The 24500-nt window shown below is 46.6% G+C and overlaps 1 long non-coding RNA gene across 1 annotated transcript; it reads right to left on the bottom strand.

The window, feature by feature from the left end:
* Positions 1–4447: 4447 nt before the first annotated feature.
* LOC119093587 (uncharacterized) lies at positions 4448–9190 on the bottom strand. The gene is made up of 3 exons (XR_005093640.1): positions 9127–9190; positions 5775–6290; positions 4448–5534 (listed from the first exon to the last, which is right to left on the bottom strand). It is a non-coding gene; the product is annotated as an uncharacterized LOC119093587 (long non-coding RNA).
* Positions 9191–24500: the final 15310 nt, after the last annotated feature.

Here is a 24500-nt window from a genome sequence, read left to right as displayed (position 1 = left end):
TGTGCCGAAACGTAGACGGCTGCGCCGAAACACAGACGGCTGCGCCGAAACACAGACGGCTGCGCCGAAACACAGACGGCTGCGACGAGACACAGACGGCTGCGCCGAGATACAGAAGGCTGCGCCGAAACACATACGGCTGCGCCGAGACACAGACGGCTGCGCCGAGATACAGAAGGCTGCGCCGAAACACATACGGCCGCGCCGAAACGTAGACGGCTGCGCTGAAACACAGACGGCTGCGCCGAAAACACAGACGGCTGCGCCGAGACACAGACGGCTGCGCCGAGATACAGAAGGCTGCGCCGAAACACATACGGCCGCGCCGAAACGTAGACGGCTGCGCTGAAACACAGACGGCTGCGCCGAGATACAGAAGGCTGCGCCGAAACACATACGGCCGCGCCGAAACGTAGACGGCTGCGCTGAAACACAGATGGCTGCGCCGGGATACAGAAGGCTGCGCCGAAACACATACGGCTGCGCCGAAACGTAGACGGCTGCGTCCAAACGACTCGGTGACGCCTGCGCAGCATAATGCTAGGAATACACGTCCTAGTTACGTCGGTAGAGTGACTTGTTTCCCATCTTCATACCTACGACACGGTACCGTACAAGGGCTGCCCAAAACACAGGCGGCTAAACTACAAGGCTTCGATGACCTGTATTTAGTATAAGACCAGAAAGCAGCTAGTAATAATGTAGGACGCGTGTAAATCGACTCAGGAGTGCATCTACACAGAACAGCTCCTCTGCTTAAATCCACTACGAAGTGGATTTACACAGGATGCCACCCCTGTGTAAATCGACTCAGATCTGAGTTGATCTACACATAAACGCACTGTTGTGTAAATCCACTTGTGAGTAGATTTACACAAGTGTGGCTTCAGGAGTAAATCGACTCAGATCTGAGTGGATTTACACAGGAGCGCCGTTCTGTGTATATACACTCCGGAGTGGATTTAAGCAGAGAAGGTGTTCTGTGTAGATGCACTCATGACGTGATATACACAGAAGCGCCATTCTCTGTAATTCCACTCGCGAGTGGATTTAAGCAGAGAAGGTGTTCTGTGTAGATCCACTCATGACGTGATATACACAGAAGCGCCATTCTGTGTAATTCCACTCGCGAGTGGATTTAAGCAGAGAAGGTGTTCTGTGTAGATTCACTCATGGCGTGATATACGCAGAAGCGCCATTCTGCGTAACTCCACTCGCGAGTGGATTTAAGCAGAGGTGTTCTGTGTAGATGCACTCATGATGGACACACACACCTGTGAATTACATCGCGATGTGATCTGCGCAGGCGACAGAGCGTATTCAACGCAGCGAACTGGCGAACTGATCTATGACTTACCGAATAAGGGAAAGGTGTGATTTCAGCAATCAAACACGCGTACAAAAGCTGAAAATATGCATTTGGCCATGCATAGCTCATTTTTTCATCACTGAAGCTACACATCGGCGTACTTTATTGAGAACATACCGTCCAGAGAAGCGGATATATATATATATATATATATATATATATATATATATATATATATGTATATATATATATATATATATATATATATATATATATACATATACAATATAGTATGCTTGCGTTTGCGCGTGTACATGTGTATGTACCAGGAAAAGTAGATGCTGAACTTGTCATATTGCTTACAAGGCACGCCATGCAGCATCGCATGCTTGCCACACGGTGCTTTGCAGTGTGCGGCTTGTATCCAGTCTTGGTAACGGGTGAGGGGTGCGGAGGGCTCCTAAAGGGGCTCCTTGATGGTGAAACGCCCCCCCCCCCTCTCATACACACAAATTCGTCAGCTTTGGCCGATGCATTTCCACCGGCATGATTTCGTGCGTGTTTTATGCATTTCTAACTTTCTGCACTGGGGCAAGAAGCCATGAAAGGTACTGGAAAGCAATTTACTGTCTGTATTTTGTTGCAGGCAATAATTAACAGAAGGGAGGTGATGTTAGATGACATACAAAATAACGCATCGGTTTTATTCCTTTTAAATTGTTAAGCTGGTTCTATCCAAAGGGATAGACCTTAGAGCTTTGCCAAGCTTTTGTTCTGAGCTCTGTAGAGATATTCATGACCCCGTGCACGTTGAGTGTAGATGGAAATGGGCTCAGCAATGTTTTCACCTTGGCTGACCCATGTTCGCCTAGGGATGTTAAACGTTCTGTCAGAATTTATTAGTGATGCAACTTATGTAACAGTGTTTAGGATACGCACTTCAAGTCTTAGAAGCCCAATCCAATGATGTAATTTCATCTCCTCATGCAGTAATGCATCTTCGCCCAGAGTTTCTATGTGGCAAGTGTATCCTCGATTTCAGAGGTCTAGTTAAGTCACTTCCGGTGAACCTAGGGTCTTGTAATTAACATCTGTAATAGTACCGAGCATTCAAGGGGCAATGGCAAGAAATGCCCGACCCTAGCCATTATATTTTCGAATGGGACTACTTGAAGTCATCTCTGGAAAAACAGACTTAATTTAAGTAGCGCTCCCCTGGGCGGGAAAATCGCAATGATGGAACGTTGAGTAGCGCGGTAGGTAACCTAGAGAAATGTATGGAAGACTTCGTTAAGCCCTCACTCAAAAAACAAAAACAAATTGGAACCGAAATCGGCAAATCCAAACTTGGGCCGTACGTACGTTCATGCCTATGCAACCTACATTCTGAATGCAATTCGGTACCTTAACTAAGCCTAGTACTGTGAAGTAACCCAACTGAAGCTACTCAACTGATTCACACGCGGTACCAATATGGGTGTGTTTGACATCCAGATGAGTCTTTCGTCTGTAAATTCGAAGTCGCTCAACTTGGTGCTAACTTAAAACCAAGAACTTCACTTCCGCGTAACGTTATGGGAAACGCTTTTTAGGTTTAGGTCACTTGCAGACGTCTGTGCCGAAAGAACCTCACTGTTAAAGACAGTCATTGGCGGTACCTAATGAGGGTACCGCCAATAATAAAATGCGATAAATATTCTCTTCGCTCTTCTATCTTTTACCTTCGGCTCTTCACAAATATGTCTTCCGTAAAATCGCTAGCATTTTCGTAGGCACATCAGCTTCGCCTGCCTTGTAAAAGACACACGATAAAGTTGTGTGCATGCAGCTGTCGTCCAACCTCGGTAGCCATGATCCTCGGTCACTCAACCGAAAACGCCCTGGACGATGCCGCTGAGTGAGCTGTACTCGGATTGGGGTTAAGCACGTCGTGGCCGTCACCTTCGTAAACTTCAGCCGTGCCTTTAATGTACTAACCATGGCGTAGATCCGACAAAGCTGCAGTGATATTGTATTGATCCGAATTGGTTTGGGAGTTACCTTGCTGGTCGAAGGTGGATGGTGAGAAGCGCAATCTTTCTCTTCTGTCGATTTACGGTGTCCCTCAGCGATCCTTGGTTGACCCTATCCTCTTCAGTATTTTTACGAATGAGTCTCTATCTTACCTCCTTCACGAATATCTAGTATCCTGTGCCGACCACACCCAACTGCTGGACTCTACACATCCAGACCAACCATTCGTTTTGAAATCACGACAGGAGGAAACCATTCAAGTAGTTAATTCCTTCTTCACATCTAACTCTCTTAAAATGAAGCCGACCAAAAGAGCTATTCTTCCCGGCACTCCACAATCCTGAAAGGAAACCTTATATTTTCACCTGGGCAGTGCGTGACACCAATTGAGCCCTTCGTCGCCCATGAAGGTGCTGGGGGTCCTATTGCAGGTACCTTTTCTTGGGAGATGCTCACATCCTACGTTAAAATGCGCAGCCCTATCCTTTTCCGCTTGCATAAAATCCGCCACATCCAACCATATTGGCTGTTTGTGACGAATCACAATGAACAAATTCCACCACAAACCACAATCAACAGATTCGTCACCCGAGGTTCGTAAATCTATTCATCCAGTCCCATATTCTCATCTTCTGTACTGCCTCTCGGTCTGGGGTGTGGCTGCAGCGCATCACCTAAATAGAGTGCAAGGGGTGATTAACCATGGGGCCAGGATCGTCACCGATGCTCCTCAGCAAGATCCAATGGCGGCGACCGTTCAGGCGCTTGGCTGGCGCGGTGACCTTGTCATTCCCCGTGGCAGCATCGCTGTGTTCAGGGCCCTTAATGACTCGTGGGTTCGTATTGCACCGATACTACTGTTGCAATCGTATCGAGTCAAACAACCCAGCTGTCTGAATAATTTGTGATTGAAATGAGCTGAACATGACCCAGCCACGCATTCGCAATGAGAGGTGTCATTAGAGCTGCCAGTGGTCTTGCGCATACGGAAGAAACTCACAAGACATTTGATGGATTTCCTCAGGCGTATTTGTGGATACGTGACATTTTCACAACGCGCCATAATCACTTCAGCAGAGTTGGTCAACTTTAAATGTATTGAAGTATTGAGGTCAATGACCTCTCTGGGATAACCACAGCCTTGGAAGGTACGCGAAATGCAGTTCTGGGCACGCAGCCGTACGAGCTTATCACAGATGCATGCAATGAGAAGTAGCAACCATGTCACAACAGCGCAGGTATTTTACCGCATTGGAGCGGCCAGACATGCCGTGTTATGTCAGGAAAACTTTCTCACATGCCAACAAATCCCGTACACTAACAAAGGCACACCCTGACTGCTGAGATGCATGGAAACCCACCACTACGCACAATCATCAACGTTCTTCTTGACTAGATTCAAAGCGTGCGAGCACAACCAGTGTCAAAAAACATCAATAACAACCATGGCTGAGAATTGTTGAACGCACTAAGCAATTATATAACAGCGGCCCGACACATTGAATAAGTAGCCAAAGCAATGTTCTCATGTTGGTATTTATTAAAACACATTTTCCTTAGCGGTCACTGGTTAAACTAGCACAAAACAAAATTGTACATACATTTGTATGCGTCTTCCTCGCATGGGGCAAGTATATAATTACCCAGTCAGTTCTCGCATATGTGGAACTGTCGACGAAGAACGCATCAGACATTTGACGAGGCTACTTAGTTCACTTCAGCTACTTAGTTCAGGTACACGACAGATCTAAGCTCGCTCAAATTCATCTCGACTAGTGAGGAGATAGTGCAAGGACATCCAGGGACGCAGGAGGTTGGACGTAAGCAACCATTGCTTGGTGAGCGGTGCTATTTAACAAAGCTTATCCAGTTTGGAAACAATCAACACAGATAGTCGGAAACGCTTTCAGCCTTTCAGAGTCTCTGGATGGGCTTGCAATACTCATATATGTACATGAAGATGTATCTTGGCAAGCTAGCTATTCACATCATGACATGCAAACGAATATAGATATCGAGCCTGTTCTCTACAATAGAAGAAGCCTAAGAGCTCTACAGGTATCCGGGAAGTCAAGGCGTTTCCGATGAACGAAGTTATGTCAAATTCGTGGAACACCGTGACCACGCGGTGCATGATGATGGCGGGTTTAAAGCCGAGTACGTGGACGGTGTAATCCAGCGCTCCCACCATCCACCGTTGCTGTTCAGTACTCTGAAGAAAAAAAGGAACACGTTAAGAAAAACTTACATCAAGACATGGTACGCACTGAGCAGAAACATTATGACCTAGTTTTACGCCGTACCATGTGTTATTGATCGATACAAGTTAGTCATGACCGGAAACGCACCGCATATGAGCCGGTCATATTTCCCGACTCATTACTGTTCGAGACGTGGTTTTACTAACAATTGTCAATGAAAGGTCGCATCAATTCACAACAAGCAAGCTTACCTTATTTCTTTGCTGATCCCACGACTGACACGTGACGCTGCCTTTAGGACGCAGGCAGGCGACGATTTTCTGGCTGCAGCAGAAAGCTTGCCTTCGACACCGGGTGGGAATGCTCCAGTGAGATGTCCCTAATCTCTAAACGCAATGACTTTTCCAGAAACACTAGGATGCTTACGGGACAGCCGACTTTTTTGGTTCTCGTGTTTCGGACACGACGATCACCAGCTTTGCTTTCGTACTGGCGCCCACCATGAGTGCATGAAAATTTAACGAGACGGTACTTTTTCTGCTGCAAAAGCGCCTCCTTGTCAGCACGGTCAGCGACCAACTTTGAAATGAAGTGCCCAGGATTTGTCTGAAGAAATTTACCAAGAGTGACAGAGCTTGACTTGAAAAACTTCACATTCGTCTCGGCCTCCAATTCACGGATATGGGCATCTAGATCATCAAAGGAATGAAAACAGTCACCTTTCCTCAACACAGGCATCTTCTATCTTTTGTTGAGATGCTATACGTCTGAAACATAGCGAAGTATGTTAGCTAAGTGCACTGCCCAGTAATGTCCACAGACATTATGCACAAAGCACAACCAGCTAGTTTGCCAGCTGGCATACCAAGAACCACAAGGAGGCAGGAATGTTAGGTCAGACCAGCAGGGATTCCAGGTCAGATCATGAGGAAGTCACAGGTCAGATCATGAGGAGTCACAGGTCAGTTCATCAGGATTCACAGGTCAGATCATCAGGAGTCACAGGTCAGATCATCAGGGGTGCCAGGTCAGATCATCAGGGGTGCCAGGTCAGATCATCAGGGGTACCAGATCAGATCATCAGGGGTAAGAGGTCAGATCATCAGGGGTACCAGGTCAAATCATCATGGTACCAGGTCAAATCATCAGGGTACCTGGTCAGATCATCAGGGGTAGATCTGGTACCCACCTCCTGGTGGCCTGACCTGGTAATTCTGACTTCAGTAGTCTGATCTGGTGAACCCACACACTGATGGTCTGATCATCAGTAGCACCAGGTCAGACCATCAGGCACAAGGCACCATGCCAAACAAGCAGGGGGCATGGGTACCAGGTCAGACCAGCTGGCAGCAGCAGTGCCAGGTCAGACCATCAATAGTGGGGGTACCCTATCAGGTGGCAGGAATACCAGGCCCAACCACTAAGCACAGGGGTACCAGATAAGACCATCAGGGGCAGAGGTATCAAGTCCTTCTACCATGTGGCACAAGTACCACGTCAGATCACCATGAGACAGCAGTATTATGCTACCAGGAGCACTGGTACCAATTCACACCATCAAGTTGTGGTACCGGGTAAGGCCACCAGGAGGAAGTAGTACCAGGTCAGACCATGGGGGGCAGGAGTGTCAGGTCTGGCCACCAGGGGCCAGAGTACCAGGAGGTAGGAGCACCTCGCCAGACTCTCAAGGGCAGTAATACCAGGTCGGGAAGCCCTGACCTTGAACTGCTGCTATCTGATGCATCAAAGGGGCCTCTTGAATAGAGTGCCTCTTAATCCAGTACAGGGCTTCCTGGCTTGTAACACAGCCTGCCAAGCCAGCAAAGGGCTCACCATAACACAACATTGGGCCTTCTGATCTAGAACATCAGGGGCCAGGGCACCAGATTGCAGGAGTACTACATTAGACTATCAGGGCCAGAGACAAGAGCCAGACCATTAGTGCTATAAGAAAAAGTTATCAAGGCTGTATACCACATAAAATGTTTAAAGCCTAGTTCGGCTCAACCACTGATGTACAATGCAGGGATCACTCAGCACACATTCAGCTTTTTTGCCACTGCGGAGGATGATCAAGCCATTAAGTAATAATATTAGACAAACAAGGGCAATGAGGAGAGTCAATCCAATTTGCAACCTTGATAGGTTATGAAAACAAACTGAAAAAGCCAGCATGTTTGCTAGCATATGGAAGCTGCATAGAAACTGGTCGCAGTCCGGGAAGACCTCTGTGATGGCCAACTTCTCAGCATGGTCCTTGTCAGTCAGCCACACCTACAGCTTTCTTACATATATATATATATATATATATATATATATATATATATATATATATATATATATATATATATATATGATCTAAACCCTGCTTTTAAATAAGTTTACATACATGCAAAGAGTATGTGAACAGTTGTGAACAACAACAATCATGTTTATTGTTTGCATTCTAACCTTAGTGGGTCCTAAAATGCATGTTGATGAAGCTAAGATCTCCAGTAACATCCTTCCTTGCCTCACCAGATCCAAATTTGCTTTTCAAACACAGCTGCTATTTTCCCAAAGTTTTTAAAATTGATAAATACCTGTTTTTGGCCACTTGTTTTGTTACAATTGTGTACCTCGCTTACAAGATATCTCCTTGTCAATGCTAGACTTTGAAAAAAACTTAATCATTCCCAGCTGTTACTTTACAGCTTTCAATACATTTTGTTAGAAGCATATATGTACTGGTCAAATCTTTTTTTCCCGGGGATTTCTGTGGATTTCCACAAAATCCACAGATTTTGATGAAAACACCTACCCAGTCTTGCTTTCAGCCAGGATGGGCCAATTCCTTTTCAAACCAGAAGACAGGCATTCAAAGAATCAGCTGAAGATCACCATTATCTTATACATAAGCACTGTAACATTCAATCAGCTGACAAAACCTGCTCCCATTTGTGACAAAATGTATAGGTACAAAGTATGTGCTACTTTTAATGAATTACCTAAATACGAAGTAGAAACAAGTGAGGGAAAATCAGTCCAGCCTGCTGATGCTGACAGAGGGAATGGCACCATGGATTTTTGGTTTGGGGGGAGGATATCCAAGGGGCCTCCTAAGCAAAATGGGGCTGCCTCACAGGGGGCCTCATGGGCAACGTTGTCTTGAAAGTTGAAGGGAAAGGAAAATTGCAGGCATATGTTCTTTTACCAAACTGTTATAAGCATTATATCCAGGCAAATAGATGTTGACAATAAAACAAACGGGACCTTATAATTTTGCAACAAAGGGCATTGGTACCATACAACATGGCCTCCCGGCACGTGAAAGGGCTTTGTCACCAAGAACAGCATACTTTCAATCCACAAAAGGGGTCTTCAAAGTTTAAGGAGATCCTGATTTGGAACTGCTGCCATCTACCCGTCTGCCGGCAATGGGAGGGGGGGAGGGGGCGGGGACAGCCCCTATGTCATTGCTGCGTCGTCCCTGGTTGAAAGCACCCTGATTTTGACCTACGCCTCGTCTCTGGCCAAGTGTACCTATTTAATGAAATTACTTTCATTGATCTGTGACTCGATTCGACATGCACATACCTTCATGCACGCACAATATGCACATACCTTCAATCCTCATTTGCCGCGCACCACATCCACCCTCACCCGCACCTCGACACGCCCGGCGTTCAAAACCGCGCGTCGGTGCGGACACGGTCGCAAATACAGGCGAGTGCGCATGCGCAAACGTGACGTCATGAATCTGACTCGATTTACACAGTGGTGCAGTTGTGTGTAAATCGACTCGGATCCGACGTGATTTACACAGAAGGGCCGTTTTCAGTAAATCGACTCATGAGTCGATATACACGCTCCCAATAATGTATCAGTGTTAAAGCAACTACCAGTGAACTATTTCAAAGGCATCTGTCTTGAAAAACGCGCATTACACTACGTTCCAAACATAGGTTTTGTGTGCTTGGCTTGGACGAGAGCTATAAATGTGCAACAATTCTATATCTTAAAATCTACGTTGATAACATCGTAATAGATGATATGGTAAGCAATGGAATGTGGAGGCTGTCACCGCGCACTGATACCAAGCGAGGATGCTTGCTGGATCAGCCCAATGCCGCTTTGATGTGATAACTTCTTACCCAGAAAGTGACCGGCCTTTTTGTGCAGCGACCCCAGAGTCAGGCCCCTCTCCGAGGACCGCGCCAACAGCTGCGAAACGTCCTTACTCGTCTTCGCGCTGGCAGTCGCTGGCCGTGTGCTGACCGGGACATCAGGACCCGAGCGGATTCGAAAGGGTCGTCCCACCTCTAGCCCCGCCGGCTGACTGTCACGAGGGCCGTGGTGAAGTGGAGCCTGACTGTCACGAGGGCCACGGTGAAGTGGAGCCGGCGCTTGCAATTGCTCATTTTAGTATCCAACCCATCAAGGGACTATGGTAACGTAAGCGTGACAGAACGTGAATTGATCATGTCAGCAAATATGTGCGATGACACCAGTTTTGCCCTCTTCCGTTTTCATCTTTGTAAACATGACAACCTCACAGCTCGTCCATATCGGTCGATAAGAAAATTAAATAGCGGGCGATGCGTAGACACAGCATTACAACTGGCACCATGTCCCCGAAGGCCGCACGTTTTGTCGACGCTTATTGCAAATTGTCATTTGGCTGGCCCATACTGCCACACTCACCACCAGGACGTTAACAAAATCCACATTGCCTTTTGAGGTCAATTGCTCAGCACCGACAGGGTAATAGCCGAGGCTCGATCGGCCGTCCGCCGTCGACATAAAGCGGCCGGACTCGACGCACTTACCAGAGAGCGGTCAGTGCCCTGGTGCGGAGGGTCGAGGCCGTGGAGAAGGCGGGTGTGGCTGCCCTCCAGTGACCCCGGTGAGCTCTTGATTACGCCGGAGACGGTGACGAGACTGTGCTGGATGATGTCATATCACTACTGGGCGTGGTACTCACCAGTTCCCCTTTGCTGGATGCGTTTGGCCCTTTTTGCGTGCGGTGAATTTGACTAGACTTTTTACCAGAGGTGTCAAGGAGGGAACAATTTGACCACGATAACATCTGAAACTCTGCCGGGCCGATGCCGCGCCAGGGTTCAAGCTGTGATATCTGGAGTGGCACCTTTTGTCTTCAAATTTCATCGAACTTAGTACAGATTCTTAACATTTAGTTAAGGTGCGCCCAGGATAGAAAGGTGTCAGACAACACAAGTATTGTAAAATGCGACTTAAAATATAAACACCAAGCTGCATGACGATGGCATCAAGTGCCCACGACAAGCGATGACGATGACAAACGTAATACGATGATATGAACCGTCTTCGTGTTCATGGCGTATACAAAATATGCAGGTAGGGGCGGGGAAAATTGTACCGCTGGCGTAGAGTTTCCGACCTCTGCATACTTTGTCGTGTGATGGTTGCATACTTTGCCTAGTGAAAACACGTAGGTCAGATTTAAGAATGCGGTCAGATTGCGGTCAGGTCAGAGAATGCGGTCCGCTGCAGTCAGAAATAAGAATTAGCAAGCTTCGATACGTCAGTGGCTGACCGAAGTGTGTATAAGAGGGGAAGAGGACCACGTTATGAAACTGCACTTATTCAATGCCGACAAGTGCATGACGATTGGAAGCCTACGTGATAAATCTGGATGATTTTCCAGTACGCCAGTCGTCTATGCCTGCCTGTATGCCATGGATGTGATAATGTTAAATGCAGACGTAAATCTGATTACCACTTATGGTCTTCCAGTCAACTATTGCGTGCCATTTTATCCGGATCAGTTACCTGAAAAGGAAATGGAGCGCATGTTGGCAGTATTCGTGTCATCTGACCACGCCCCTGTCATACTTTCTAAGACAGATGGAAATTAATCTTGAAATGATGGAGAGCCATAGTAACTTATACCGTAGAACAGCCGTTAGACATGCCATGGGAATACTAGCCTCCCATTCATATGCAGCGACGCCAAAGTAACCACCTAACTACACCCCGAGACATTTTTTGTACATGTGCATGATACCAGCAGCCAGCAAGAAAAGCATAACTGTACTGCTTAAAAACTGAATGAAAAACAAAATTCCGCTGCAGATATCGTAACATAATTGCATAATTGCATAATTGCCCGACCAGTTTGCATGACCGCATGTCCGTTTAGGCAGTTTTGCTAATTGTGCAGACGATGCGCAAAATGTATTCCGATATTTTTGATTGGATGGATTTCTAGCATCAGCACCCTCGCTAAGCAGTGCTCGTTGCGTGAGTCCTGGCTCCATCATTTGATCACGAAATTCCTGGACAACAGCATCATTATTCGACGAAAGGTTAACGTGCCGCGGTGCTCGGCACCCTCCGTCCTACGCTCTGACGTCAGCTGACCTTAGCGCGTGCCAGCAACCTGATTTGTCAGTACCCCTAAACAAATGCGTGAACACCACGTGCTGAAGAAGTCTAGCATAGTTTCGCACTACTTCAGATTAAATTTCACGTCATAAAGTTCACCAGTGGTTGACATTTTAGGTTTCCAAACCTATTTACACAAGAAACAGTTTTCTAGAACAAATTAATTCAGATTTCTCGGTGCCATTGAGCTGAGGGCAATCTATTCGTGGGAGCAACGTCATCTTGCTAGCAGACGTCATCAAAAACGTCCAATGATAAAATGCATGCAATCAACACATGCCATACGCAACTGGCAACACGATAGTGCAAGAGTGACGCTGATCCATTAACTGACGCATGCGCATTTAAGCGGGCATTATCCTAAAATCGCTACCAGAACAACACGGCCATTCGTTTCCTTTTTGGGAAACCATGGTATCATGTACATCGACAACCGGATTATTTCGGAACCGTATAAGCGTGATCTGGGGGTACAGTATGGGCAATATGGGCGCAGTCAAAACAAGATTGCTGCTTATTTTCAGCGGGGAAAAGTGCCACTTCTGTCACCGACGAAATTTAGGACAGTCTGAATCGTCACCTGGAGTCAAATCTTTCAGAAACCATTGGAATATATCTCTAAATGCGATAAACCACAAAAGCAAGCACGAACTAAATGCAATGCTAAATAATCATCAAATATTTTTGTTTCGAGAGTTTATTGGCATTGTAATTGTATTTGCTGGCCATCAAACACTAAATGATAGTTAAGACTGACCTAATATTTATTATAATATTTTAATAATAATATTTATACCTATAATAATAATAATTATTAGGTAACGGCATACGTAACATAACCAGCCTAAAGGTGTGAAGCTTCCTTTCCATTTCGGGGGGGGGGGGGATTGTGTCTACCAACCAGGAATGCGGAATTATATTTTTAGTTGTCACTTTTATCTCTTATTTTTCATTTATCATAAGTTGAGAAGTTCAGCCGCTCAAAAAACTAATTTTGAAAAACTACACCCTCGCTCCTCACAGCGATAAAGTACGTCAAATCTGGGAGGAAAACTTTTAAATGAGCTTCGGAGGCATGTTCGGATATTTCTTCCCTGCACCCCGCCCTCCCCCTCCATCCCTTACCCCTACGTATTTCACAAAGGTGCATCCCTGTAGCCCTATATTTACCAAAAACATGGTTCTGCAAGGACTTAATATTACTTTTGTTTTCGTGACGCCATCATGCAATCAGCTGGAAACGTTGGCAACCTTCATTATCTTCGCGTTATCATTGTCAGACCGAAACTCCCACTTCCTAAGATAATCCCAATTATTTAGAGCAAATCTCACACAATATTGGTATCAACGAATGCATAGGACATTTTTTGAACAACCCTAGCACCTTCATTTAGCACTGTATGCAATATTATGACAACTTGGTGTTTTATCTCCGCTTGTCCACCGGGCATTGCGCTATGTCTGAGGTGCAACGGGCAGGGGGAGAGGCCTACAACAGCGATGCTCGATCTCTTACCTTAAAGCCGCTGTTCCTCGCAGGAGCAGGAAGCCCCGAATAAGACCTTGACATGCGTCACTCCAACGGCATCCGTTCACTCCTGAAACTGCGGCTTAGGTATCCACAAACAATAATTATCCTAGATCGGCAGGGCTTTTTGACCCTATCACCTTAAGAAACTGACGATTAGCTATGTTATTTGTCTAGCCAGTCAGCTCTTCACGACATGAACACGACCAACAGTAGCCGCAATTTCGCACTGAACCCAACGCATTACCGCGTCGGGAGCGATCAAGCCCATCTGTTCCAAATAGCCGACACTTTAAAACGCTGCGTAGCAAACTAATCACGTCCGTCGCAAGATGCTGTGACTAGCCACGATTGTTACGACTAATAATAAGCCTAGTTATCTGGTATTTTACACTGTTTAGTATGTGAAGTGAATCTTGGCTGAAAAAATCTTTGAAAAGCACTGATCTGAGGGGCTTTGGAAAAACACTGTGCCACCACTGATCTGTGACGTCAAAACTGATATAGAATAGTTAGAATGTTTCTGTCACCTACTAAAAACCATCCTGATTAAAGCTACTATGTTTGGCAGCATCTTATGGCCCAATTTGCTCATACAGCGAAACGTCAACGTTTCGACATGTCCTCACGCTGCAAGCGTTAGAACGACGTTTCAAAGTTCAAGTTATGCACGTTTAAACGACATAGTTCTCTCTTATTGTACTAAAGTTGGACCACAATTGCTCATCTTGTGACCTATCATCGTATTAACTTGACCTTTCACTGATAAACGCGTACTTCCATCACAATCATAGTCAACACACTTGCTCAACTTGCTACCTGGAAAAGGGTTTGTTTCTAAGTGCGATGTTTGCCTGACCTACGAAATACGCATCCGCCAGAGACAGCAGCAGCCCTGCAACATCTTCCCCACTCCGGTACGTCATGTGGAAGTTCACGGAATACACCATCGGCTTCTTCTCAGAGAGAACGTCTATGCATGGAGTGCGTAATGCCTACGATTCTGCGCACCCTTTCGCCCGGGTTCTATGGAGCTTCATAACCATTCTGATGGTGGTGCTTGCTTCTTATTTCGGTAAGTGGACTCCTACGTTTGCTGGCGTTTAGGTGTCTTTGTGCAATATCAGCTGGTTGATTGTCCCCAACAAGGATTTGCACAATCTGCTTTAATAGTTAACCGCTTGGGTACACTGGGCGTTGCATGCGTGTGTTTTCATTTCCAGAATCCAGCAACGCTTAATCAAAAAACGTACTTGATAATGTTCAACCCATTCAAGCGTACTGGACAAACGCCACCAGCACCTTCCCGATGACATTAAACAACTTGCAAGATTAGATGACTACCTTCAAATTAGAAAAGTTTAATTTGTATTTGGTAAAAAAGCTCTTCACGCATGCAAGATGATCGACGGGGTCCTAACGGGAATGTTCCACGTTGAAATATATTGAGGCGAGCATCAGATATGATGCAATAAGCTCACTTTTTGGTATACTGCAAAACGCTGCTCTAGACAACACAACTGTTTACGTCACACAACACAACGTCACTGTTTAGGCAATGTGCTCCTCAATACGCCACCTTGTGGCTGCGTCATGGGACGTTTGTATGACGTAAGAGGGGCTGCTAAACTGGCCGTGCGAAATTGCCATCGTAGCCGACGGACTGACTCACTTGCAGTGCGTCAAAATGTTGAGAAGCATCGTGCTTGTCAGTGCATGTTTAAATAACCCAAATGTCGTTTCGTGCGCAAGCTTTAGCCTTTTTCGTGACGTTCCTGCATATTTGTCGCTGATTTTATATGCTTGACTATCATTCAGTCTCGGTCGTGAAACTATTCTTAACTTAGTCGATTCCCAGTCTAATTCTGTAATAGCTGGTACTTGTGCCCAGGTTTCTGCACTATGCAGCATTAAACGGGCTTTCTGTTCGGGACTGGTACTGAACGCATGAATTTCTGCTGACGCCAGGAATCGTACTCACGTAGGGCAGACACGAATAACTTGAGAATAGTATTTTACTTTGCCTTGAGTATTACATGGCCAATGAGGTGGAAGCGTTTGCGTAACGTTGTTACGGCGTCATGCATGCACTAAAGAATGTCCAGAATGACTGTCACAGTTCAAAACGAACTACAGATGTGGAGCACTTCCTTTGAGTGCATGCACACGACATCTTGTTGGCAGCAGACTGAGACTGGAACGCTGGCAAACTAACGCCAATGCGCTGCATACCCACACTTGGTTTGCTTCACTGCGTCGCTGGTCATGACCTACACTTTTTAGGGCGGTGTACACAGTCAACTGAAAACATATAGTGATGTCCCGGAGGTTACAGGAATACCACGTCGCAAGCCGGGCGCCACCCGCACATTTTCTACTTGATTGTATCGCTGATTACTGGTCTGAAACAAATTAAACACGTATGACAGCGTGCAAAGTCGCCTCACAAATTTGAGACATTCTACTGCAAATCGACTGATGCTCAGCACCGACCCCTCTCCAATCCATCCGTGGGTCAGATTAGACCGGATCAGAAATTTTTTACGAAACAAATGGTTAGTACATGACCGGACTTTCAAAATTTGCCAGGTCACAAGGATTGCCGGATTGAAAACCAACAAGACATAAACTTTCACTGAATGGTACTTAATATGTTCAATGGAGATGTCAACTCAGAAAAGTGCAGCTGAAGGAAGCGTTCCACATTTGAAAATGTTGAAGCAGTCGTCACATGCGATGAAATAAGCCCATTTATAAGTACTGATATACTTTTAAGTGAACAAGCCCTCTAGGCGACAAAATATCTCTGTTTAGTAAATATCCTCCTGAAAGCGTCATTTAGATAAGACAGTAGTACTAGCCTTATTCCTCGGAGAGAAAAAAAACAGAAAAAGGGAGATATAGTTGGGTTGATATTTCGCCAACATGGCTTTATAGAAACAATAGCAGAAGTGACTTCAAAACTGCCTGCCGATGATCGTACTCGATTTTTCAAGGTTTTTTAGAAACAGCAATCCATAGTTTTTACAGGACACCAACATTCAGAGGATTAAACAAGCAGCAAGTGCCAGCCATTGCCACGATACAGTGCCTGTCTCAGAATTAGAATACTAGGACATGCGTGTACATACAAACAAATCCGACCAAATAGGCATCACGCATCACGGCTCATCCGAACATGCAAGCGAGTTGAAGTAAGCAGGCATCACAGATCGCGCATCAATTATGCATACGAGGGATTTCAGTTGAGCACGCTTCGAACATCACGCGTCATGCATCACTTACATATGCAAACGATTTGAAGTCAGCACACATCGCACATAAAGGCACGTATCACGTTCGCACAATCGGCCATGATTCGTTTAAGATGTAATGAACGCCTGCGAGACGCTAAAAAAAGAACAGGGAATACCCCTTTCGGTGATCTTCTTTTTTGGCAAAAAACGATCAGGCTGAAATCGAGGGAAATATTGACCCTATGATTCTTTTAGAGCTCAACGTCATTTACAAAGCACAGGAAAGGTAGTGAAACTATTACATCTAAACTATGACATCTTATAAAGTCAGCGACCAAATCTTAGCATTCAGGGCTCATCATGGTTGATTATACAAACATTATACGTGCATTTATGTGTGATGCGTGCTGGCTTTTCGTTTACATGCGTAAGAGATGCATGACGCGTGATGTGCAATGCGTGTACAATTGAAATCGCTTGTATGTATAATTGATGCGCGATGTGTGATGTCTGCTTTCTTCAACTCGCTAGCATGTTTGAATGAAGAATGATGCGGGAAGCCTATTTGCTTGATTTCGTTTGTAAGTACACGCATTTTGCGTTTTCTAGTTCTTAGACAGGCACTGTATCTTGGTAATGGCCGGCACTCGCAGTTTGTTTAATCCCCTGAATGCTGGTGCCCTGAAAAAACTGTGGATTGCTGTCTAAAAAAAACTGGAAAATCGAGTAAGATCATCGGCATGCAATTTTGAATTCACTTCTGCTACCGCTTCGATAAAGGTAGCTGCTAAAATATCAACCCAGCTATATCTTCATTCTCCTGGTTTCCCTCCGAGGAATAAGGCTGATACTAATATCTTTTCTATGTGAATAGTGTTCCTCGGTAACGCACTGACCAAGTTTACAAAATAGCATAACATTTTTCATATGTCTTTAGAAGTTGTTTATAACTGTCGATATGTGACTTCGCGTACCTGTTCAGTGCACGGTGACAAATAAAAATAGTTTTCCCATTTGTTTTCCATTGCAAGCAAAAATGGGAAGCTGGTAACATCTGGCATTTTAGGGGTGGGGTTCAAGAATACCGCAACCGTCTCTTTTTCATTCATGAAAGAGCCGGTCCGTAGGCCCTTACCAGGAGACAATCGCGCACATGGGTCATAGTGTTAACGTTACCGGCATTCTAACAGGAAATACTGGCCGCCGTTGAGGCCACTTCACCCGTTAGTGTGTCCGAGAACGGACACACACATGCGTTAACATATCTGAGGTGAGATGGTCGTTTTGTTCATTCCGAAGGCGTAATGGATGTCGTTTTCCAAGGCGGTCATCGCAGCTGTTGAGTGCCACGGATATGTGTGTTGCACTTAGCCTGGAATCTGTTAGATATTGTTCCCATATTTGTAGGGTATTGAAACCTGCAGTAGTTTTAGCCACTATAATATAATGATGCTCAAGAATGATTTGCCAAGATAGTTGGAATATGGTTGAATACAAAATGAGTGCTTTATCTGATATTTACGCAAAATTTCATTCCCAACAGGTGTTAAGTTTCGTTAAGCATCATAGCATCCGTCGATTTATGTCAACTTATTATACATATTTTCCAATGGAAATTAACAAAAGCTGAAGGACTAGATTCCCAAATAAAACAAATTTGCTATCAAAACTTTAACAAAGTCCGCAATGTAGAAGCGGACTGGTGCGAACTCAATTTGTTTTCGTTTGATTGTCTGTTGTTGTTTTTTTTTTTTGGTACGACAGGCCAAATCGGATTGGATTGCGAAATCTAGGAAAGGCGGGTTAATGGGCGGATTAAATCCAGACTAGCCATATTGAACCGGACCAGGTCCTAAAAATTATGTCCGCAAGGTGCTCTCGTGGTTTGGTAGCAGTCGTGGACATCTCAACAGATTACACTGCAAGGTTATGACCCAGTTTTGGTAACCTAATAGCACATCTGTGTCATATAAGTTCGATCTGATGAGATAGGTTTCACTGAAAGGTGTTGAGAGCGCACCGGATTCATCACACCTCCTACATCGCCTGGAACTGTTAATAATTCTCAAAGATGAACGTGTCGAACTTAGGCACTTCCGCGCAAATAGCTCCGGGACGGATGCTGAACAAAATTAGGCGGTAGTCATGCAATTGAGTAGAGGAAGCTCATCACAGCTCAGCGTTTGTTCACACCTATATGGAAGGACGCGGGCCAATGTCATCACGTTACTCACCCCAGCTTTTCATGCAGCAATGCCGATCGTCTCTGCTGTTAATATTGTGGGCAAAAAAGATGATAAATGTCCGCGCGTTTGAATGGCAAAAGGAGAACGACGCATTTAGGCCCGGAAATGAAGCATTGAAAAGCTATAACCTTTAGGCAACCTGGCCGCATAAGGGTTCACTGAAAGCTGCTGTGGCATATAGGCAAACTGTGTGAGGCGTTTTGGTCCCCGTTTCCCTGCCGGCGTGTTGCAGTTAGATGTTATTTTCACTTGGTACGCATGGGGGAATGTAGGTCCAGGGTGATACAAACACGAAGCCCCTGCTAGTATGGCGGTGTTTCTAACGAGTGAATCACGATTGACAAACCTCGTTCGCGCGGCGTGTATTTGATCCTTATTGCAGATGTAATGGATGCGCATCAGGTTTTAGAGCTTCTCATCTGATGTTTGTGTTATGTGACCACCATAAACAACAGGACGGCTGGGATTTTGTGCTTGACCACTCTAAAGTGCCTGCGGAGTGCTCAACATCTCATTCATAAACATCCTAGCAGGGAACTCCAACTCATTATAAATATGCATTATCTCTGTGAGCCCACTGAGCACACACATGAAATGCCATGTTTGGATACCGGCCAACAGCTTAATAAGCCAGCCTCTTGTACGCTGTTGACGCGAACCCACTCAGAGCTGGAAATGACCGCGAGTAATCGCTCCCCTCGTGTTATGCTAAGTCATCGAGTACGCGGTCAAGAGGAAGAATATACTTTCCCCAGCAATAGGTGTTTGTCAAAAACGTTGGAATATTATTATTATGCTTTGAAAGATAGCGACGTAAGGTGACCCGCCCAAAACTCAGGAAGTTTTACCGCGAATGCGCTGCTCTAATCGGGATGATATGCTTACCGCTTGGCTCAAACTACCATACAGCCACTCCGTGAAAATTTGCATCCAAATCTGATATTTAAGCTTGTAACTTAGCGATTGCATCGGCCAATGAGAGGTGAGGCTTCGACTGCTGAATGATTTTCTAAGTGAGTAAAACACCAAATCACTTAAACGCATCTCGATGCCAGACCGTATGGCGATGGCTGCAATCCAGCCGGCCCTAAAGACTGAACGCCTTCTGAAGTACTTGACATGATTCGATCGTCTTCTGCCGCATGCCGACTGACAGGCGGCACTTAATGAACTCGCAGGGTCGAGGATCACTTACTCGTACCTGGTCACGAGACAGAACAGGACTCAAATGTCCTATACAGCCGCCGAGCACGGACTTCCTCTGCCAACGCTCACCATCTGCCCTTCGAGAACTCCATTCGTGCCTTCACGGATGCAAGGTGAGTAGGGGAAGCGATATAGATACATGGAACAGGCATGACACGTGAGATGTCTTCCTCTGCCAACGCTCACTGTCTGCCCTTCGAGAACTCCACTCGTGCCTTCACGGATGCAAGGTGAGTAGGGGAAGCGATATGGATACATGGAACAGCCATGACACGTGAGGTATATTCCGATACGCGGACGGCTTCTCTGGTTAGATCTGGTCTCTGGTCTGGTTCTCAGGTCTGGTCTGATCAGAGGATCAGAGCCACAGGGGTCCCGTTAGTGCAGATTTGTGGGACCGTGCCATGGACGTGTGAGGAGACATTTGTGCGAGCTGCACCATTCTTTCCATGACATGACAATGTCTACCGATGTCTGACAATGTCTGAAGGCATTCGGCTTACGACCCAGTGGCCGGACTGTAGCTCACTGGCACGACAATGTCTACCGATGTCTGACAATGTCTAAAGGTATCCGGCTTACGACCCAGTGGCCGGACTGCAGCCCACTGGCTGCAATGGCTGCACTGGCACGACAATGTGTACCGGTGTCTGACAATGTCTAAAGGCATTCGGCTTACGACCAGGTGGCCGGACTGCAGCTCACTGGCACGACAATGTCTACCGATGTCTGACAATGTCTAAAGGCATCCAGCTTACGACCCAGTGGCCGGACTGCAGCTCATGACACGACGATGTCTACCGATGTCTGACAATGTCTGAAGGCATTCTGCTTACGACCCAGTGGCCGGACTGTAGCTCACGGGTGTGTCTTATTCTCTGGAAGGCAGTCGCCTCGACTCAGTGGCGATCACTAGCCAGGCATCGGTTATTGAAAACATTTCGAGCGATGCCGCAGGTCGAGCAAATACACCGGGTAGGCTGTAGACTACACGCCCGGCCCGGTCTAGATCGTCACGGTTTGAACGGGCGGGTTTTCATTCTTGCAGTTACTGGGCGTACTGCCCTAACGTTTTTCAGCACCAATAAGCACGGTCTTTCAAAGCAATGCCGTACTTTTGAAGCATTGAGATGCACGAGCTTTTTCCCAGAGGACAACGTTGCCATGTTGCCATTTCGCCCCCATTTAATTAACATGGTAAACGTACTATTTTCCAATGGAAAAAGCTGAAATACACGTGTTAAAACGGGTCGGGATCTCGGCGACCACGCGCCGCTACGCCATGAGACACAACGTGATGCTGAGTGAGGACAAAAAGAATAATCGCTCTGGCAAATGTGGACGACTTGTGCATGCTTTCACATACTGCCTCGCATGAACAACAGATACGCTCATTTATAGTCGTATTTCAAAGATTGATATCAGATCTCGGCAGCCGAGCCGGAGAATGCGCCGGCTAAAATTCCCTTGCATATTTCAAAGATGTCCGACCCGTAGGTGCGCTAGCCATCGACCGGCAAACAGCCAGTAACACATTTTCTGAGGCCGATCTCGAATACGAGGCGCTGCATTCTCCTATCAAAGAAGTTGAATCGTTAACCTACCAGTATGTCAGTGAAAGCCATGGGTCCTACAGGGTCCGTTGTAGTTTGGTAATAGTTGGCAAGTTCTTCGCAGTGCGCGAAAAAAACGCCCAGAAACCCTTGTGCATATTCAGACAAATCGCCTCTGCTGTGTTTCTGTAGATAGTGGAGTAATACATATATATATATATATATATATATATATATATATAATAAAGAAGCATCAAAGGGTTTTTGACGTGATAACATTTTGAATTACTGGAGTCCGTCAATTCGACTTTCTATTTGCTGGCTTTCGAAGCATCACCAAACACCTCTATACGGATATTAAGGAGTTTCAAAAACTGCGGTGAGTGTCCATTCGACCTCTTGACAGAAGTCTTTAGGCAATTGAAACAGTTCGTAAGTGGGTGACATTGCCTCCACCTCTTTCTCAGTTACTCAAGTGTATACTCGGATCGGGGCTCGCACTCCGAAAAATGCGTGACCCGTAGCGACGGAAATATTACTCTTCCAACGCATGCCCTTTAGACTCCAGTGATGTTAGCATGCAACTATACATTATAAATACCCACGCATGATGATGTTTACATTGTGGAAGACTCTACGAGTCGGGGCAATGGAGCCAGACACGACTTGTCCATGCAAATGTTCTGTGAGAGCTCTCGTGGCTTTTCTCAACCTTTTGGGAAGAACATTTCCCGGGGCGATCCGGAGCACTGATCATGACCCAAATACCGCGACAAGTGGTCCCAGACATCAATGGCGACATCGGTTACCTGTTGCAGCATCAGTTAAATGACGAGCTACCTCAGCTACCAGTAGCGACATAAACTACCAATGCTGACGCGGACGCCAGACGTGAACCTTAGTACCAGCGATGTCACCGGATGGCGCTTGTGATTACAGACCATAGTGGTAGCGTCAGCTACCTGGTGGCCTCAGCTACCAGTGGTGATATCATCCAGCACCAGTGACCTTACGCGCCAGAGTGATCCGAAGCACCAAGTGGAACCCAGATACTGTGCTGACCTTGACTATCAGACGCCCGATACACCAACACCAGCAGCGACCAGGCCCGACCCAGGCGGGACACCTAGTGACCCCGTCTGTCTTCCGCCCTCTGCAGAGCGCGGTGTTTCGGCTCGTGCCGCCAGCTTCCTCTTGCTGATGGTGGACCAGATGGGGCATGTCTCGTTGACTCTGCGTAAAAACCCGGCGCTGCAGCGAAACCTGGACGCGGAGCTGCGTCAGCGTCTGCGACCTGGCGAGACGCTGCTGGACCTCTTCAACTACATGTCCCCCAGGTAGGAACCTTCCCGACCGACAGACTGCTAGGGTCAGCGGCGGATGACGCGCGCCACGGCTTTCGGACTGCCAGGGGGTCATGGAGTCGGCTTGTTGTTGAGTGTGCTGCGCTGCCGAGGCTTCCCGCATGTCTTAAGTCGTGTTTTTTGGCAGGCAGACAGGCAAATAGCACTACGACGTTGGTCTTACCCTGTCTGTCAACATGGAGCACCAAAGGCATAACCTGGTTTTCTCTGTTGACGTCTGCATGCTGCAGACAGTAATCGGTACGGAACTCTGCGCCCAGGTGCGAGGAGCTGGTATCTGCCTGCTTCGTATACGGCGACCACGTCAACGGTACCACCTGCTGCCAGGACATCTTCTCGTTGGACTACGTGTTGTACTACCAGGGCCGCTGTATCTCCTCCCGGTTCTCCAGCCGCTTCGCGCGGGAAAATCAGACCAGAGCCGGCGACTCCAGTGGCCTTGGTGTCATCCTGAAGGAGGACAAAGAGGCGTTCTGTGAGTGTCAGCAGCTGACTGACAACAGCTGACTTGTCGCGCCTGCTTCGTGGATAGTGGCAAGTATTGTGTTGCCCTCAGAGGGCTTTTCGTGATTGGAAGCACTAGGAGCTTTTCTACTGTGATCTCTCCAACTCAGCTACTCAGCTCTCTTGCTAACAGCTCTCCTGACGTTAGAGAGCACTTGACATATTTGTTGATGTAACCTTTGTTCTGACGGTATACGGAGGCCTTTCCCCACAAAATCTTTTTTTAGAATTACCAAAGAAGAGCTCTCACTTTCCTTCCCGCAGTTTGGCACTTCATTCAGCAGTAACTCCAAAGGGACTCTGAAATACTTGGGTCAAAGTCACGACAGGTCACAGGCCCAGGGTAGTTTTAGCTAGGCCGCGTCGGGCCAAGGCGTGGTGGAATGACTCATTTGCTTATCATGCATTTGTGGTTGCACTATTGCCTGATACGCTTTTCGCTATGTCGGGACTACCTCATCTCCAGCTGGCAGCCTGATGTCAAACCACGTAGGCCACTGGCCTGAGTCGACCTTTGGTTGATGGTGCTTTCACCTAGTAACGCTATTCATTTGCTGTTATTCATTTTTAGACATCAGTTACTTCTGGACAGAGTCGCTTCTTTAGTCACGCGTGTCATATTTACCCAGATATATTTCCGTAGATCGGGGTATGAAACTGCACATCACCTGACCGAGGTCACATCTGTTCTGTGGGGGTAGCGAGTGGAGCGAGAGCTTCCAGACATGGACACCGTAAGGTTAGGTAGTGACCAGCTAAAGCACCGCACGCATTTGCTGGGACGTTCTTGTATACCGCAGCAGTTAACTAAGCGTAGATGCCAGACTGGAACTGCTAACAGAGCACGGCACGGGTACGAGGTAACGCCCTGGCAGCCGGAACACGGAGGTTTGGGAGAAAACCCGTGTCAGTGCCGCGAGCAGCTGAAGTTC

The sequence above is a fragment of the Pollicipes pollicipes genome, unplaced genomic scaffold, assembly GCF_011947565.3.
Source record: "Pollicipes pollicipes isolate AB1234 unplaced genomic scaffold, Ppol_2.1 Scaffold_4002;HRSCAF=4701_pilon_pilon_pilon, whole genome shotgun sequence".
In the NCBI taxonomy this organism is placed as follows: domain Eukaryota; kingdom Metazoa; phylum Arthropoda; class Thecostraca; order Pollicipedomorpha; family Pollicipedidae; genus Pollicipes; species Pollicipes pollicipes.
Note: the sequence above shows the minus strand (reverse complement) of the source record. Positions and strands in the feature narration are given on the sequence as shown.